Below are 17,968 nucleotides of genomic sequence, written 5' to 3' on the forward strand. Positions count from 1 at the left end.
CTGGCTGGCCACCTGACATCGTTGCTTTAGTTAAGATTCCCGCATTGCAGGTGGTTGGACTAGATGACCCTCAGGATCCCTTTCAACTCTACAATTCTATTATTCTGTATAAAGTGATTGGCAAATCGGCAAATTAGCCTTCTCCCTTCAGTTCATGATCGGTTCCTAGCATGATCTTCCGTCGGGAACAGACTTCCAACCTCTGATTCACAAATGTGTGTGTATTCTTAGCAGCAAGCAGCAGGAAAAATCCTGAAGTAGACATGAGGTTAATTGGGGGAATGCAATTAATGTTCATGTCTTTTAAAATGTAAAAGAGCAGCTGCAGAGATCCAAGCAGCAACAGAGCTGCAGGGTATGTGAAGGGAATGTTTCCCTCCCACTCAACCACCTGGTCATGGTCCTGACAAAAATCAGGTCTCTTTGCCTCAGATTCTATTATTATTATTGTTATTATTATTATTATTGTATCCAATTTGTTTACTGCCCTTCATCTGAATATCCTAGGGTGGTTCACAACATAAAAATACAAAATGAGAACACAAAATATGTCACAAACACAAACCAATAACTCCCTTCCCACAACAATAATACTATAATAATATTTTATTATTTGTATGCCTCCTAAAAGGACTTAGAATGTTATTCAACCAAAGCCTGGTCATAGAGAAATGTTTTCCACCGGTGCCTAAAGATATGTAATGAAGGCACCAGGCGAGCCTTTCTGGGGAGAGCATTCCACAAACGGGGAACCACCACAGGCAAGGTCTGTTCTTGTGTTGTCATCCTCTGGACCTCTGGAGGAGAGCTTCAGATGATTATTGCAACATCTGGGTTACTTCATATGGGGAGGAGCGGTCCTTGAAGCATCATAGTCCTGAGCCATTTAAGGCTTTACAGGTCAAAACCAGCACTTTGAATGGAGCCCAGAAACTAATTGGCAGCCAGTGCTGGAATCCCTGCTTAATAAGTGTGGAACCTTATTTATTTGCTTGTACCCCACCATTTTCCTCCAGAGAGCTCAAAGTAGCATACATGGCTCTCCGTCTCCTTAGTTAATCCCTACAACAAGCCAGTGGGGTAGGTTAGGCTGAGAGGCAGTGACTGGCCCAAGGTCACTCACTGAGCTTTATGACCTAGTGTGGATTCGAACCCTGATCTTCAGGGTCTTAGTCCAACACTCCAATAACTAAAGCACAACAGCAGAGAGGCCAATAGGATCTGGAGAACATGAGGTTGGGTACTCTTGCTCTATGCAAGCACATGGCTCATTGCATGGTTGTCAGGAGCTGGGACCTGGATACATTCCCACTCACCCAGCTCCATTCATTCATTGAGCAGGTCTTGATAGATTTTGTTGGGATCTTCAGATGAAGGGTAGTATCTATATTTAATAAATAGTAATAATGCAGGTGGCGCTGTGGGTTAAGCCTAGGACTTGCCAATCAGAAGGTTGGTGGTTGGAATCCCCGCGATGGGGTGAGCTACCATTGCTCGGTCCCTGCTCCTGCCAACCTAGCAGTTTGAAAGCACGTCAAAGTGCAAGTAGATAAATAGGTACCACTCCGGTGGGAAGGTAGACGGTGTTTCCGTGCGCTGCTCTGGTTTGCCAGAAGCGGCTTAGTCATGCTGGCCACATGAGCTGTACGCCGACTCCCTCGGCCAATAAAGCGAGATGAGCGCTGCAACTCCAGAGTCGGTCACGACTGGACCTAATGGTCAGGGGTCCCTTTACCTTTAATAACAGTAATAGTAAAAACATAATCAACAACAACAACAGTAGATGCATCTATGTAGTAAATGCACTTTCAGCGAAAGTTGCAATTGTTATGTGGCATTTAATAGAGTAGCTTACTGTAGCTAATCTTAGACCATTGTTAAACCTCCAAGCCTCCCCACAAAAGAGCTCATCTCCTTGACAATAAAGACAACATTTAATTGTAAGGTTGGAACCTTACTAGTTATTAGAAAGCCTTTGAACAGGGCTTCGCATTTCACGTCCCCAAGTCTTAAAAGCTACACTCTTATTAAACTGAAGGGTTAAAATGTTTCCCGCTGATATGGCTTAGAGCTCATGTTGCAGCTTAATTGTATAATACGTAATAGGATTAACGGGGAAGATCTGGGTTAAATATCATAAGCTAAGCTTTAGGTTAAGTAGCAAAATGTAATTGGAAAACAATAGGAAATAATAGGGCATGAAACTTAGCAGAGGAGATTCTTGTATCACAAGCATAAAGGGGTGTGTGTGTGTGTGTGTGCGCGCGCGCGTATTGAGGGCTCACATAAACATCTGTCCAAAAGGGACCCAAACACCAATGGCTGCAGAGGCACAGAAAAGCACAGCATTGTCAAATTGTTTATAGCAAGAAGTTCCTTGTCCCACTACAGGTGTTAATGCAATCATCTCAGCAATATTGGGTATTCTCCTCCTCCTCCTTTTTCTTCTTTCTCCCCCTTTTCTCCTTTTTCTTTGTTGTTTTACTCATCAAAATGACTCAAAGCAACTTACAAACACATGCCTGTTTACAGACTTGTATCAAGATAATATCACTCTGAAATTTAGCCATTCTGCACAGATGATTCATTTCATTTGAGTATAATGTTCTTTCCTAGAAAATTGGATCACCTCTGCATCTCCAATAGCAATCAGTTTCTCTTGGCTTACAACGTGTAGGTCTCTTGTTTCTTGTATAATCAGAGAGTTATCACCATCCCACTACTGGAAAAGGTAAAAATTATTTTCATTTATCATCTATTTAAGCTCTACTTCTCACTGGCTGTAATTTTTGCACCTTACTGCCATTCAACGCCCACCAATAATTTTCTCCTATATATACCCACCAAGATTTTACTTCATGCTCCTGACAAAGAGGATTTAAGTCTATGAAAGCTTCATGTAGGCAGGCTGATGATCAGCCGATCATTTTAATCATTTTATACTGCTTTTATGGTGTTTTATATTTTCTTGTTATTGCTGGTGTACACAACCATGTTATGTTGTAAGGCTATAAGGTAAAAAAAGTAAGGTAAAGGACCCCTGGATGGTTAAGTCCAGTCACAGGCGACTATGGGGTTGTGGCACTCATCTTGCTTCACGTCGAGGGAGGCGGCGTTTGTCCACAGACAGCTTTCCGGGTCATGTGGCCAGCATGACTAAACTGCTTCTGGTGCAATGGGACACCATGATGGAAATGAGAAGGCACAGAAACACTGTTTACCTTCCCACCACAGCGGTACCTATTTATATACTTGCTCTGGTGTGCTTTCGAACCACTAGGAGCTGGGACTAAGCAACGGGAGCTCACCCCGTCACGGGAATTCGAACCACCAACCTTCTGATTGGCAAGCCCAAGAGGCTCAGTGGTTTAGACCACAGCGCCACCTGCGTCGCCTTGTAAGGATATACCCACAGAGACACACAGACACAGCAGGAAAATAGTTTTTTAATCAAATAAAATCTTGTTAATCAATCAGTCAATCATTTTATTTGTTAGCACCTTTCTAAAGTTAAAACCATAGAAAATACTCAGTTTTTCTGAAACTTCAAAGCAAGAGGCAGGGAGGCACTTTTAAAAGCTAGGGAAAAATAAAGAGAAAATGAACAGGAGGGAGGGAATGCCATTAGCCCAATTCTGTGGAATGCTCTGCCAACAGAGATTTAGCAGCCTCCTTCTGTGTCAACTTTTAAATGAAAACTTCCATTCTGCCACACCTGTGCAAGCAGTGAAGAATATATCCTTCCACAATGGTTAATTGTTGTCTGTTTTTAACTTTTTTAAATGGTTTTTATTAAATGGTTTAATGTTTTTATTGCTGTGAACCACTTTGGGGTGTGTGTGTGTGTGTGTGTGTGTGTGTGTGTATAGACACAGTGTTATACAAATATCTTTATGAAGAAATGAATAAATAAAATTTCAGGAGGCATCTGGGGCTGCATAAAATAAAGATGGAGCCTTTGTGTGGATTCTGGGCCACAGGTTCATCTGCATCCCAACAAACTCTATCAGGAAACATCAATTTACTCATGGAGAATATTATTCCACCATGTGCCTGATCTAGGAATCAGGATGGGGGAGAAACTGCATTAAGTTCACATTTGAAGGCAAACCTTCCCAATTTGTGTCATATTAGGAGAAACTGCTTTGGAAAAAAAATGTGCATATTAGAGGAAATTGCAACCAGATGTATATATATATTCAGAGAGATTTCTCACTTAAATTTTGATAAATTTTCAGGAGGACTTTCAGATATATATCAGGAACTGATGTGGATACGTGGAGAACTATATTTTAAGACTGGGAAAACGAGAAGCTGAAATTGACAGGTTGTGCATCCCTAAAAAACAAATGGACAGTCTGGAGCTATAAGTACATTAAGTCTAAGATCTCAGTCAATACAAATATTGTGATATATAGTCCTGTTCTCTTGGATTCACTGCCATCCTGAGTCATGCACGGAACCAGAGAGTGGAGACTTAAAGGGAGGAGAGGATCAACTATATTCCCTTTTACACACCTGGAGTGGTTATTTTGGTGCCTGATGTACATTTTGGTGCCTGATGTTCATTAGAAATCGAGGAGGTTGCTTCGCAGCAGCTGTGTCTCCCGTTCTAAGGGAAGAGGAAGATGCAGTGACAATACAGTGGTACCTCTGGATGCGAATGGGATCCGTTCCGGAGCCCCGTTCGCATCCTGAGTAGAGGGTAACCCGCAACTGCGCGTCTGTGACTGCGCAGGTCGCGATTCGTCACTTTCGCGCATGCGCGTGATGTCATTTTCAGCGTCTAATCATGCGTGAGCGGCAAAACCCGGAAGTAACATGCTCCGTTACTTCCTGGTCGCCGCGGAGCACAGTGCGGAAATACTTAACCTGAAGCTACTTCAACCCGAGGTATGACTGTAATGCGGTGTAAACACACTGGCTGTACTGGTCCCATGGGTTTCCATGAGGCATGGTCCAAGTCCAGTCTGAGGTCGAGGGTGCAGTATTGAGGAGATCCGTCAAAGCTGAAACTGGGTCCAAGGCAGGGAGTTGGGCGAGGTCAGGAGATCCGACAGGGCAGGGTGCAGGCAGGAACTGGCTACCAGCAACATTGCTTCCGCAGCTTGGGACTGGGGCTGGCTGGCTTTTATCTGCCCCGAGGCATAGGGCAGCCTGGTCCACAGGTGACTCACCTCTCCTGGCCTGGAGGGGAGCACTCCTCCTGCGGGAACTTAGTTCCCTCCGCCTCTCTGCCCTGAGCCTCTGCAGCCCAGGAGAGGCTGGAGGGTTAGCGGACCCAGAGGCAACCTCAGCTTCCTCTGCCGGGGCTGAGAGCGGAGCACCTGCAGGCAATGGGTCCTCCATCACCTCAGGAGCCAGAGCAGACTCAGCTGATGTCTGCATCTGAGGATCCAGCTCAGGTGAGGACCCTTCAGGCTCAAGCCCCAGCCCCGGCTCAGCTGGTTCTGGAGGTGGGGACTCCTGTTCAGGCTGGGATTCCTCAGGTTCAGCCTCCGAGTCCGAATCCCAGGTCATCACACTGGCAGAGCCAATATGGTGCTATGGCCCCAACCTCACCACCACCTCAGTACAGAGGGGAGCTAGCTGCTCCAGCACCCGGAGTGGCACACATGCTGTGCCCCTGGGAGCGGAGCGAGCGTCCCAGGGGGCACTGCCTGCGGTGAGCGTCCCAGGGGTGTGGCGCTGCAATGTCACCCCCCTCGGGGATGACACCTGAGGCGAACCACACCCCTTGCACCCCCTTCCTCTGCCAGTGCTTCAGTAAGTCACAGCAACAGTGACCAGAGGTTAGGTGAGTAGCCCTCCCCCCACCAACCATTCCTGCTAAAAAAGTCCCCAAGAGCGTATGAGAAAACTTGGAGAAAGAAGAAAACACGTCAGATGGAGTTGGGGTGAAGAACGTCTATGCTTCCCTATTTGAACTATGTCAACAGATGGTTGTAATCCATGTTCCCAGAGGGCTGGGTGGGTGGAAATATAGCAAAACGTATCTGTCAGAGCTGCTACCAGGTCCCAGCTCACATAGGACCACGCCACACAGCGTCCACTTTAAAAGAGTCTTTATTGAGTTACAAGTTTCATTTCCGAACTGCAGCGTGCAGCTCTACACCTTCTGCTCTAGGTCGGCGAAGACCCGTCTGAGTCCCCGCCTCTTGCACACCAGCTTAATACCCTAGCCTTGCTCCACCTCCTTCGCCTCTCCCTACGTCTCTGGGTCCTTCTGCCCCCCTGGGCCTCCTCCCTTCTACTCTCCTCTGACGCTGACCCCCCTGATCCTTCTGCCTCCTTGCGGCGGGCTTTAGGACCTGGCTCACTCTCCGGGCTGCTTACTGCTCCAGCTTCCGCTGCATTTGAACTTGGCGCGCGCGCCCAACTCTCTACTTTCCTCTTAACCGTTGCCTCGCTCTCTGAGGAGGGCGTGACCACCCCTGACTCGTGCCCTCCCTCCTGCTGACAGCCTCCGGAACCCGATGCCTGGCTACCTTCCTCCCTGCTGCTCTCAGTCTTGAGCGTGGGTCCCGACTTCCAGCTGCTGCCGCCCTCAGTTATGAGCGTGGGTCCCGACTTCCAGCTGCTGCTCTCTGAATCTCCTCTGTTCCCTTCCTCCTGGGGTGTCCCCCCGGATCCCCCCCTTGCTCTGCTCACTGGGGCTCCCTTTTGGGAGTCCTCTGACTCACTGCTTAGGCTTGGAGATCTCGGGTCGTCATCATCACTCATTCTCCCTTCGGCTTCCTCCCCCTCGCTCTCTGTTTCCACCCTTCTCTGCGTCTCTGCTTCTGAACCCCTGACATCCATCCCCCCCTCGAAGCCCCCCCTTCCCCCCTCCCCGCTGTCAGGTGTGGGTGCTGGGCGCTCCATCATCATGGGAGGGAATGCTGGATACAGGTCGCTCCCCGTGGGTGGCCGCCAACTGAAGACCTCCGAGTCTTCCCCCTCGCGGTCGTCGACGTTGACTTGTTGCTCTTCCATCTCTGTACCGCCGTGCTCGAACCCGAGGTCCTCCCCGAACACGTCCATGTCAGTCTCTGCGTCGGTCGCTCGACCTGGCATCTCCAGCCACTTCCTGCGCCATCGCTCCTCTGGTCGATCGTCCCACCAATACGAGTTGCCTGATGCCGAACCTGCCGGTGAACCTTCTGGGGAACGGGTGCTCCGTGCGGGTTCCCCTTCTGAGTCGAATCCATGGAACGTGCTGGAAGAAAGTGTGGGTGTGAACAACCAGTCGTCGAAGAAGCTCGCTGGCATGGGTTTGTGTGGGAAGAGGGCATGAAACTCGTCCTTGAGCAGGGGTTCCTCCAAAGCGTAGTCTGGTACCCAGCTATTGGCGCTGGCCCGGGTGCCCTCTCTGGCTAAGAGGTATTCGACTCCCTCTTCCCCCCATCTGGAGTCCAAAATCTCCGTGACCTCGTTGATGTGGTCCTGGTGCTTCACCTCCCGCGTCTCCGTCCGTTCCCGGAGCGGACTTGGCGCCGTCCCTGGCTCCTGGAACCTGTGAGGTGCCTTGTAGGGAGTGAGCACCGACCTGTGGAACACCGGATGCATTCTGGAACCCTCCGGCAGCGCCAGTCGGAAGGCTACCGGGTTGATCTGCGCTTCGACTTGGTACGGACCGATCTGCTTGTGCCCCAACTTCTTCTTGGCAAGCGACCTGGTCGGCACTGCGTGGGCTGCCAACCAGACCCAGTCTCCCACTTGGATCACTTCGCCAACCCGCCTGAGCTTGTCAGCTTGCACCTTGTAGGCGTGCTTAGCTAGCTCCAGCTGCCGTCTGAGTTGATCGTGGACCGCCTGCAGCTCTGACGCGAACGCGTCCGCCGTCTGTGGTTCTCCTTCCCCCACTCTCTCCAGTCCCGGGAAGGTTCTGGGATTCCTCCCATTGTTGGCAAAGAACGGCGTCACTCCTGTGGACACGTGCTTCGTGTTGTTGTAAGCGAACTCGGCTAGCGGCAGGTAATCCACCCACGTCGCAGGCTGTTGATTGGCATAGCATCTCAGGTACTGCTGCATGATGGCATTGACCCTCTCTGCTTGCCCGTTGGTCTGCGGGTGTCTTGCTGATGCCAGATTGACCTTGACATTTAGAAAACCCATCAGCTTCTGCCAGAAAGACGAGATGAACTGGCGTCCGCGGTCGGACAGGATAGACCGTGGCAGGCCATGCACTTTGAACACGTGATCTATGAACAGTTTGGCGGTTTGTTCCGCCGTGGCCACCTTCGCACACGGAATGAAATGTGCCATCTTGGTGAACAAGTCCACCACCACTAGCACAGCTGTCTTGCCTCTCGAGTTGGGTAAATCCGTCACAAAGTCCAGGGCCACCCTCTCCCACGGTTCAAACGGTGTTTGCAGCGGTTCTAACAGTCCCGCCGGTGGTCTGTGTACCGGCTTGGCCCTCTGGCAGGTGTCGCACCTCGCGACGTAGTCCGCGACCTCTCCTCTCAGCCTGGGCCACCAGAAGTCTCTCGCGACTAATTCCATCGTTTTCTCTGTGCCAAAGTGACCGGCCGTGGGTGCGTCGTGCAACTGTTGCAGTACCTTGGCGCGAAGGTCGTCTCCTGGTACATAGACAGCCCCTTTGCGTAGGAGCAAGCCGTCCCGCACCTGGAACTCGTCCGTGGTAGCCGTGCCTCTGAGCAGTTCCGCCATCTTGTCTTGCGCGAATGAGTCGTCCCGCAATGCACGTCGCACCGCATCCAGGTCTACTGTAGCTGAGGCACACGCCCACGCCGTCGGTGCGAAGATGTGCATGGCCGCCGCTGGCGTCACCTCTTCTAGGTATTGCGGTTTTCGGGACAGTGCATCCGCCATGATGTTGGTGTCGCCTGGGACGTACTCTATTCGGAAATTGAAGTCAGCAAAGAACTCCGCCCAACGTATCTGCCTCTGGTTCAGGAACTGAGCCGTGCGCCAGTGCTCCAGATTCTTGTGGTCCGTGCAGACCTGCACCGTGTGCTTGGCGCCGATTAGGAAGTGCCTCCACGCCTTGAAAGCTGCATGAATGGCCAGCAACTCCCTGTCCCAGATGGTGTAGTTCTGCTCCGACTTGCTGAGCTTTCTGGAGTAGAACGCTCCCGGCCGCCACACCCCCTGCGGGTCTCGCTGCAGCAGGACAGCTCCCACGGCTCTGTCTGACGCGTCTGTCTCTACCCTCAACGGTTTACTGGGGTCGATATGCAGCAGTTGCTTCTCCGATGCGAAGAGATGCTTGAGCGCTTGAAAGGACTGTTCCGCCTGCTCCGTCCAGATGAATTTCTTTTTTTTGGAGCTGAGCGTGTCCGTAATTGCTGCCGTCTGCATCGCGAACCCCTTGATAAACTTGCGATAGAAGTTGGCGAAGCCGACAAACCGCTGGACCTCCTTCCGGTTGCGCGGGCTTTTCCAATCCAATACCGCCCGAACCTTGGTGCTGTCCATGGCTATCCCCTTGTCCGACAACTTGTATCCCAGGAAATCCACCTCCGTCGTGTCGAACTGGCACTTCTCCAGCTTGGCGTACAGTCTATGTTGTTGCAACCTGCTGAGCACCTCCCTCACGTCTCGGTCGTGAGCTTGCTGCGAGTCAGAGAAAATCAGGATGTCATCCAGGAAGCAGACGCATGTCTTGTAGAGGAGTCCCTCCAACACGTGATGCATAAAAGCTTGAAAACAGTGAGAGCCATTTTGTAATCCAAAGGGCATAACTCTGTATTCGTAGGTGCCCAGCGGTGTGAACATGGCCGTCTTCCACTCATCGCCCTCCCGCATGCGGATGAGATTGTACGCCCCTCGCAGGTCCAACTTGGTGAACACGCGTCCCTTGCGCACCGTCGCGAGGAGGTCGTCAATCCTGGGCATGGGGTAATCAGACGGTTTGGTCATCTGGTTCAAAAGGCGGTAGTCCACAACTAGTCTTTTTTGGGGCGTGTCTTTCTTTTTCACGAAGAAAACGGGACTGCCCCCCACTGCCTTGGACTCTCTGATGAAGCCACGCTCCAGATTATGCTCGATGAACTGTTTGAGTTCCTGCATTTCATCTTCAGACATGGAGTATAGCCGCCCCTTCGGCAGCGTCGCCCCCGGTAGGAGGTCAATCTTGCAGTCATATGGCCGGTGAGGGGGTAGCTTGTCCGCCTCCTTCTCGCAGAAGACCTCCAAAAAGCTCGCGTATTTGTGGGGGACCGCTTGCAACGTTCCCAACTGCAGTTGTGATTCCTCCTCCTCTCCCTCCCGTCGGGGCAGGATGCAGTGTTCTGCGCAATAAGAGGAGCCGAAGATCAGTTGTCTCTGGTACCAAGCCAGTGTCGGACTGTGCCTGTCCAGCCAACTCATGCCCAACACAATGGGCGTGTCCGACAGTTGGGTGACATTAAAACTGATGACTTCCCTGTGGTTGCCAAGGCGCATCACCATCGGTGGCGTCTGCTTCACCACCTGCCCCCCTAGCAACTCTCTGCCATCCACTGTGACGACTTGCAGGGGCAGAGTGGCAGGCAATAGCTGTATAGCGTGCTGCTCCACAAAGCTCTGCGCTATAAAGTCTGCGTTGCTTCCAGAATCCACAGAAAGCGGCACTTCGATAGTGACGCCGTCGGGTAGCTGGAGAGATGCTGTGAGCTGCACTACTGGTTTGGGTGGGAGGGGATCCGTGGGTTGCAAGATTGCTGGGGACTGCTTCACAGATGCGTCTGGCTGGGCCCCAGTGCCTCCGTCTCCAGCCAGACATCGTCGTTTCCCTGCTGTGGTTCTCCTTGCTGCGTTGCTGCAGTCACCATTGCTGAGGCTGCAGTGTGCTTGTGGAGCCTCCGGGGACACTCCTTCGCCAAATGGCCTGGATCCTCGCAGATGTAACACTTCCTGTTCCCTCTAGGAGGCTTCGCTTTCACTGCTGCCGGTGCTAGGGCTCTGGCTGCTGACTGAGCCCTTGCACCTCCAACCTCCATCGGTTCCCCTCCCCCTCCTGGCGGAGGTGTGGATTGCGCACGCGCTGCTTCCCTCGGAACGAAAGAGAAACTTCTCGCTGCTTCGCGCCCTCCACGTCCTTCATCTCTGCACCATGGACGTTCTTCCAGCCTCACCCCCACAGTCAGCGCCCTTTGGACCACCTCCTGCGTGCTTCGGGGCCTCTCCCCCCTTGCAATTTCATCCTTAACCGCTGAACTTAGACCCTCCCAGAAGAGGTCTCTGACAGGGGGCGAATCCCGATCCCATTCTAAAGCACTGACCAGCGCAAAAAATCGGGCGTGATACTGCCGGACGCTCGCCCTCCCTTGTTTTAGTCCATGAATCTCCCGTCTGGCAAGATCCACATCAATAGTAGACAAAAAACACGCATCCATCGCTTTGATAAAGGCATCTGCATTCTGAAGCGCCGGATCTTTATCCCTCCACAAATTGCGCAGCCAGGCTTTGGCATCCCCATGCAAATGGGACAATATGAACCCCACCTTCTCTTCCTCATCTCTAAAGTCTTTTGCCAGCAGTTGCAGTGCGCACATTACGTCTGCTCTAAAATTAGGGTACTGTTGCAAAGTCCCATCGAAGTGAGCCACAAGCCCTCCTGCTCTCCGTGCCAATCCCACGCCCTCCGGTCTGGGTCCCGGTTGCCCTTGCTTAACAAGCATTTCAAACCTGGCGTGTAGGTCTCTGTAGGCGGCTGTAGTCTCCTCCTCCCGTTTCTTGGAAGCCAATACCTCTGAGGACAACTGGGTCACTGCCTCTTGCAGCGCGGAGATCCTCTGTTCTTCCGTCATCTTGCTAACCTTTGTGAGCTCGCTTACAGACACCCCTCTTCCTCCCCTAGCGGCTTCTGCTCCCGCTGCGAGGTTTCAGGTTTCTGAAGCTTTGAAGAGACGGGTCTTACTGTCAGAGCTGCTACCAGGTCCCAGCTCACATAGGACCACGCCACACAGCGTCCACTTTAAAAGAGTCTTTATTGAGTTACAAGTTTCATTTCCGAACTGCAGCGTGCAGCTCTACACCTTCTGCTCTAGGTCGGCGAAGACCCGTCTGAGTCCCCGCCTCTTGCACACCAGCTTAATACCCTAGCCTTGCTCCACCTCCTTCGCCTCTCCCTACGTCTCTGGGTCCTTCTGCCCCCCTGGGCCTCCTCCCTTCTACTCTCCTCTGACGCTGACCCCCCTGATCCTTCTGCCTCCTTGCGGCGGGCTTTAGGACCTGGCTCACTCTCCGGGCTGCTTACTGCTCCAGCTTCCGCTGCATTTGAACTTGGCGCGCGCGCCCAACTCTCTACTTTCCTCTTAACCGTTGCCTCGCTCTCTGAGGAGGGCGTGACCACCCCTGACTCGTGCCCTCCCTCCTGCTGACAGCCTCCGGAACCCGATGCCTGGCTACCTTCCTCCCTGCTGCTCTCAGTCTTGAGCGTGGGTCCCGACTTCCAGCTGCTGCCGCCCTCAGTTATGAGCGTGGGTCCCGACTTCCAGCTGCTGCTCTCTGAATCTCCTCTGTTCCCTTCCTCCTGGGGTGTCCCCCCGGATCCCCCCCTTGCTCTGCTCACTGGGGCTCCCTTTTGGGAGTCCTCTGACTCACTGCTTAGGCTTGGAGATCTCGGGTCGTCATCATCACTCATTCTCCCTTCGGCTTCCTCCCCCTCGCTCTCTGTTTCCACCCTTCTCTGCGTCTCTGCTTCTGAACCCCTGACAGTATCGCAATCGCAACCCGTTACACCACATCCAAAGTCGACTTCATTCCAAGGCAGGTTTTACAACAGAGATGGCTTGATATATATTCCTGGCTTGATTGCGTGGCAGATCATTTACAAGGGGCCTTGCTTTTCGGCATATATGCCATATCTCATTTTGCGACTGCTGCATGTTTTCTAGCTGCCTTCTGCGATGATACAAGAAGTTCTCTGCAAAAAGTCAGTACAAGGGGGTGACATCTAGAAGCATCGCTCATCTCTGCAAAAGTTCCTGCCGTTCCCTCCGGTGAGATGCACGTGCCAATTTTTTATGTACACAAATGTTAAACTTTCCGATTGCCTAACGTTTAAGTCAAGTTTTAAAATAGCTAAGCAGAAAATAGAAAGCGGTTGCACACAGCTTCTGGCCAGGAGAAATCTTATTTTAGGTTGCAACTAATGAAGATTGCTTGTAATGTATGTGCAGGTAGAGAGAGAGCTGTCCTTAATTCCATGTGTTCGTGCCGATTTTAGAAAGCACACATACAAGCAGGAACGACTTACTCGTCTCGTGTGACAGGAGAGGCTTAATAGATCCAGAAGGACTTGTGAAGGCCTGTTCTGCCACCTGTGCTCATTCTGTTTGTGTATAAATAAAGTCAAAAACGGCATAATGCTTCTAAAGAAGCATCCAGGGGCCTCTTTATAAAACAAAAGAAGCCTGGGAAAGGGCTGCAATCCCTGGAACTTCTCACCACCCATGTGTGGAGAAGTGGAGTGAGTGTCTACGCCGTCAGAGTCAGCATGCCTCTGAATATCTGTTTCTGGGAATCACAGATGGGCAGACTCTTGTTATGCTCGTGTTATGCGTCCTGGGACCCACGAACCTACGAGACCACCTCTCCTGGTATGCCCCGCAGAGGACCTTAAGCTCCACAAATGACAACATTTTGGAGGTCCCAGGTCACAAGGTGGTTAGATTGGACTCAACTAGGGCCAGGGCCTTTTCGGTACTGGCCCCGACTCGGTGGAAAGCTCTGTCACAAGAGACTAGGGCCCTGCGGGACTTGACATCTTTCCGCAAGGCCTGCAAGACAGAGCTGTTCCACCTGGTCTTTGGTTTGGACTCAGTCTGACCCTTATGTTGCCCTCCCCTTATGGGCTTGATCTATGGGCTACTTTTAAAATGAGGCTGCATTTTAAATTGCATTTTAGCCTGTATTTTAAATTGGTCCCCCCCCATTATGTTTTTACTGTAATTTTTACTGGTGTTAGCCACCCGGAGCCCGGCTCTGTTGTTGTTGTTGTTGTTGTGATGTCCTTGCAGGCTTCCAACAGGCATGTGGTTGGCTACGTTGAGAATAGGATGCTAGACTAGATTGGCCATTGGGCTGGTTCACACACTCTTCTTACGTTCCTGTGTGCATGTGCAGTTGAGTGAGGTGGAAATGAAGATGAGCCTGCTGGATCAACGCCGCAACCCATCTAGTTTAGCATCCCGGCTCTCACAGTGGCTGACTAGTAGCAGGATGAGCGCAACAGCCCTGCCTCTCTGATGGTGGAGATGGAACCTAGCTATTGTGGCCATGGATAGACTTGTCCTCCCTTAATTATTGTTATAATGGTGGTGGGGTTTTAACTTGGGTGGGTATGGGTGCTATTTTATTTGGAGGGTGGGGTTGTTTTAAATTGCTAAATGTTAATGTGGATTTTTGTATTTGCTTAGGAGCTTTGGTTGGGCAATGTATTGTTTATGAGTGTCTATACGTTAGTGTTGCTGATTGTTTTGATGTTTTTAATGTTTTGATTATTTTTATTATGTATTTTATGCTTCATATGTTGCAACCTTGTGTTGTGAACTGCCCTGAGACCTATAGGCATAGGATGGTATACAAATTTTAATAAAATCATCATCATCATCAAATTCTCTTTTAAAGCCATCAGGAGGGTCCTAAGGCAGTCAGAATCGCCTTTCTTGCAATCTGAATCCAGATGGGCAGGGTATAAATAACAAATTATTATTATTACCGTATTTTTCGCCCTATAGGACGCACTTTTTCCCCTCCAAAAATGAAGGGGAAATCTGGGTGCGTCCTATGGGGCGAATGCAGGCTTTTGCTGAAGCCTGGAGAGCGAGAGGGGTCAGTGCGCACCGACCCCTCTCGCTCTCCAGGCTTCAGGAAGCTCTGCGCAACCCTCGGGAGACCGGCTCTGAGGGTTGCGCAGAGCTGCCTGCAGTCCCCGGCTCAGCACAGCTCTGCGTGGCCATCGGGAGCGGGGCGCTAAGTCCCGCCCCACTCGGGATGGCGGTGCAGAGCTGCCTGCAGTCCTGGGATCAGCGCACTTCTCCCCATCGCCAGCCCCACAAGCTCGGGGGACAGTGGGGAGGCAGAGCGTGCCTTCCCACTGTTCCCCGACCTGGTTCTTCCAGCCCCGCACCTGGGGGGGGAAATAATTTTTTTCCCCTTTATTTCCCTCCCAAAAAACTAGGTGCGTCCTATGGGCCGGAGCGTCCTATGGGGCGCAAAATACGGTATTATTATTATTATTGGTTTAAGTCCTACCCTTTGTAGCAGCAGAAATCAAGCTTGCTCCCTCTTCCACGTGACAGCCCTTAGGCGATCTGAAGATGATTTGAAGAATTAGAATATTAAGAGGATCTACTGACAGTATATTCTGTGATTCTCCAAGTGAATGACAACTTAAACATAGCGAGATAAACTAATGAGTAAATTAAGATTTTGTTATTTTATTTGGGTAACACCAGAAGTGACATTTTGAAGGCATTTAAATGGCAGCAACAGTGTGTTCTGACTATAGAGCCCATTTACTAAATCAAGAATGGCACCTCTTGGCAATCCGCAATGGCACCCCAAACAATAATCACACAATTAGAAGCTGATGAAGAAATCAAACTGTTACGTGACAGTGCTTTTAAATGGGGGGGGGCAGCTACTTTTGACTGTATCACAGATTTCAACCCACTTGTTCTACTCAGAAATGCAGCTAATAAGAAAACTAGTTTGTGAAATGAAACACAGCTATCCTTCAAAATCCACACTTTTCCGAATTTTCTGGTGCAGTTCTCCAACCAAATAATATGTAAAACATGCATATATTGGGGAAAATGTGCAGAAAAATGCATATTGTTGCATGCCATCCCAAACTCAGAGCAATGAGATGTTCCAGGGGACTTCATACAGCCTAACCCATGGGTAGGCAAACTAAGGCCCAGGGGCTGGATCCGGCCCAATCGCCTTCTAAATCCGGCCTGCGGATGGGAATCAGCGTGTTTTTACATGAGTAGAATGTGTCCTTTTATTTAAAATGCAACTCTGGGTTATTTGTGGAGCATAGGAATTAGTTCATTATTTCCCCTTCAAAATATAGTCTGGCCCCCCCACAAGGTCTGAGGGGTAGTGAACCGGTCCCCTGCTGAAAAAGTTTGCTGATCCCTGGCCTAACTTCCCCACAAAACTCACAACAATTTATAAGGGAAAATAATAGTGGAATCGCCATCCTGATATGATGGTATCTACAGAAGGCCCTCAACTGTAGAGCACAGCAATCAGTCGGATATATAAGGGGTGAGATTATCTTTCAAATATCCTAGTGCCAAGCTGTTTGGGGCTTTATACACCAAAATCAGCACCTTGAACTTGACCCAGTATTTCACTCTCAAAGTCTTATGCGACCAAGTACTTCATGCTTTTGGATTGCGCCCATCTGCATTCCCTCTCCAAAGCCTAACCTTGGGCTAACAAAGCTACAAGATTTCCCTTTCATGAACTTGCAGTGTTCAAACAAAAATTATAAGTGACTCTCAGTGATGGAACTATGCAGAGGGAAAGGAATAAGAGGGAAAGTTAAGAGCGGAATGCATGGCATCTCAAATAGATGCATCTGTCACCTGACGCTTGCCCAGAGTGACTGACATGAGGCTCGCATCAAGGGTCAGCAGGGCATGGCCAGGCGTCTGGTGATAGTCCACATTCCAGCAGGGGGCCCAGCAAAAAGAGACTCCTGGACCTGCTTCTTCTCTTCACGATTACAACTTGCCTGCTTGCTCACCAGTCTCTCTCCGGCCTTGACAACTATGGGGTTCAGAAGGAGCAACAGTGTGGGTGCAAATTAGTCAGCTGTACAAAGATAAAAATTACATTAGTTCCTCTACCTCCTTTTGCCTCTGGCCCTTGGAATGATATCCAGAAGGAAGCATAGTGGGCTGGAAAAGGTTTCCTGCTTCTGCTCTCCTAGCAGATCTCCGAATCACCATCATCCTTGCAAGGTACATTGCTCTGATGGTATTACTGGGGTACAATTTGTGTGTGTCCAAAGGAGTCACAGTGATTTTTCTAAGAACTGTATAGGATCAGAAACCCACTTCCTGGTACTAGTCACCAGGCCTATGTTTTAGGTAGATTTTTACATACTTTAGCTGGATTTTTTTTTACATATTATAGATATCTTAAAATGTGGTTGTTGGTTGTCCTGTCATGTCCTGTGTCTGTGTAATATTCCTTCCCCTCAGTCACACTTTCCAAAGAACATGCCACCAACTGAGGCAAAGAAATGTGTTTTGTCGCTTTTAAAGGCTACAAAAGTTGATGCGTTTGAGTAAAACTATTGCATGAAGATGTATTATCTCAGCGGAGCAGAAGGCCGCCTTCTAGTCAGCTTTCCAGGCAGCAAATTGCATGCAATAAATTTTACATGGCAGTGTACTGTACTCCATAATGGAATAAAATAAAAAATACAATCGCTTTCACTATATATGTCAATTTGTTTCATTTTATAACAGAGTTTAGCTTCATTTTATGCACATGAGTTAGCTTATATGAGAGGAAAAAAGGTTCCATTTTTCATGCTGTGGCTCTCTGCTTAACCATTACAGTTGTTTAAAAGGAGAGGTGTGTCTGCAGCACTGTTTAGTTTATCATCAAAATCCTGAGTGGATATATCCAGTAATGAACTATCAAGTGATGCACATGCACACATATGAGCCAGACCATGCTCTAATGCAGGGATGGTCAACTTTTCTACAACCAGTAACCCATCCCTCACCATGAATCTTGAAGCTGTCCTCTTTCCTGAAGGGCAGCCATAAGACTGACCCAAATCCCACAGACCATCTCCCCATCCAAGAGATCAGAGTCCATAAAATACATTCCACCCTGCTATAAACATCCCGAGGCTCTGGATACTGCAGGGTAATGCAGACTTCTACAGCTAGGTCTGTAGCTGACTGGAAGTCTGGCCACAGCTTTGAATCAATGACACATCGCTAGTGAAAGCTGCACTTTTGTCATTCAGCACAAAAGTCTGGCAGCCAACTGTGTGCCC

General features: G+C 50.0%; 1 long non-coding RNA gene across 1 annotated transcript in view; it reads left to right on the top strand.

Moving 5' to 3' along the window:
- The first annotated feature begins 2,634 nt into the window (after positions 1 to 2,634).
- The window catches only part of LOC309533415, a 136,189-nt gene continuing 120,855 nt past the window's right edge, over positions 2,635 to 17,968 (top strand). The window contains exons 1-2 of the long non-coding RNA XR_014220228.1: positions 2,635 to 2,731; positions 12,828 to 12,932. This is a non-coding gene — a long non-coding RNA (uncharacterized lncRNA). The remainder of the gene's footprint in view (positions 2,732 to 12,827; positions 12,933 to 17,968) is intronic.

The sequence above is a fragment of the Podarcis vaucheri genome (assembly GCF_965113315.1).
Source record: "Podarcis vaucheri genome assembly, chromosome: 5".
NCBI lineage: Eukaryota > Metazoa > Chordata > Lepidosauria > Squamata > Lacertidae > Podarcis > Podarcis vaucheri.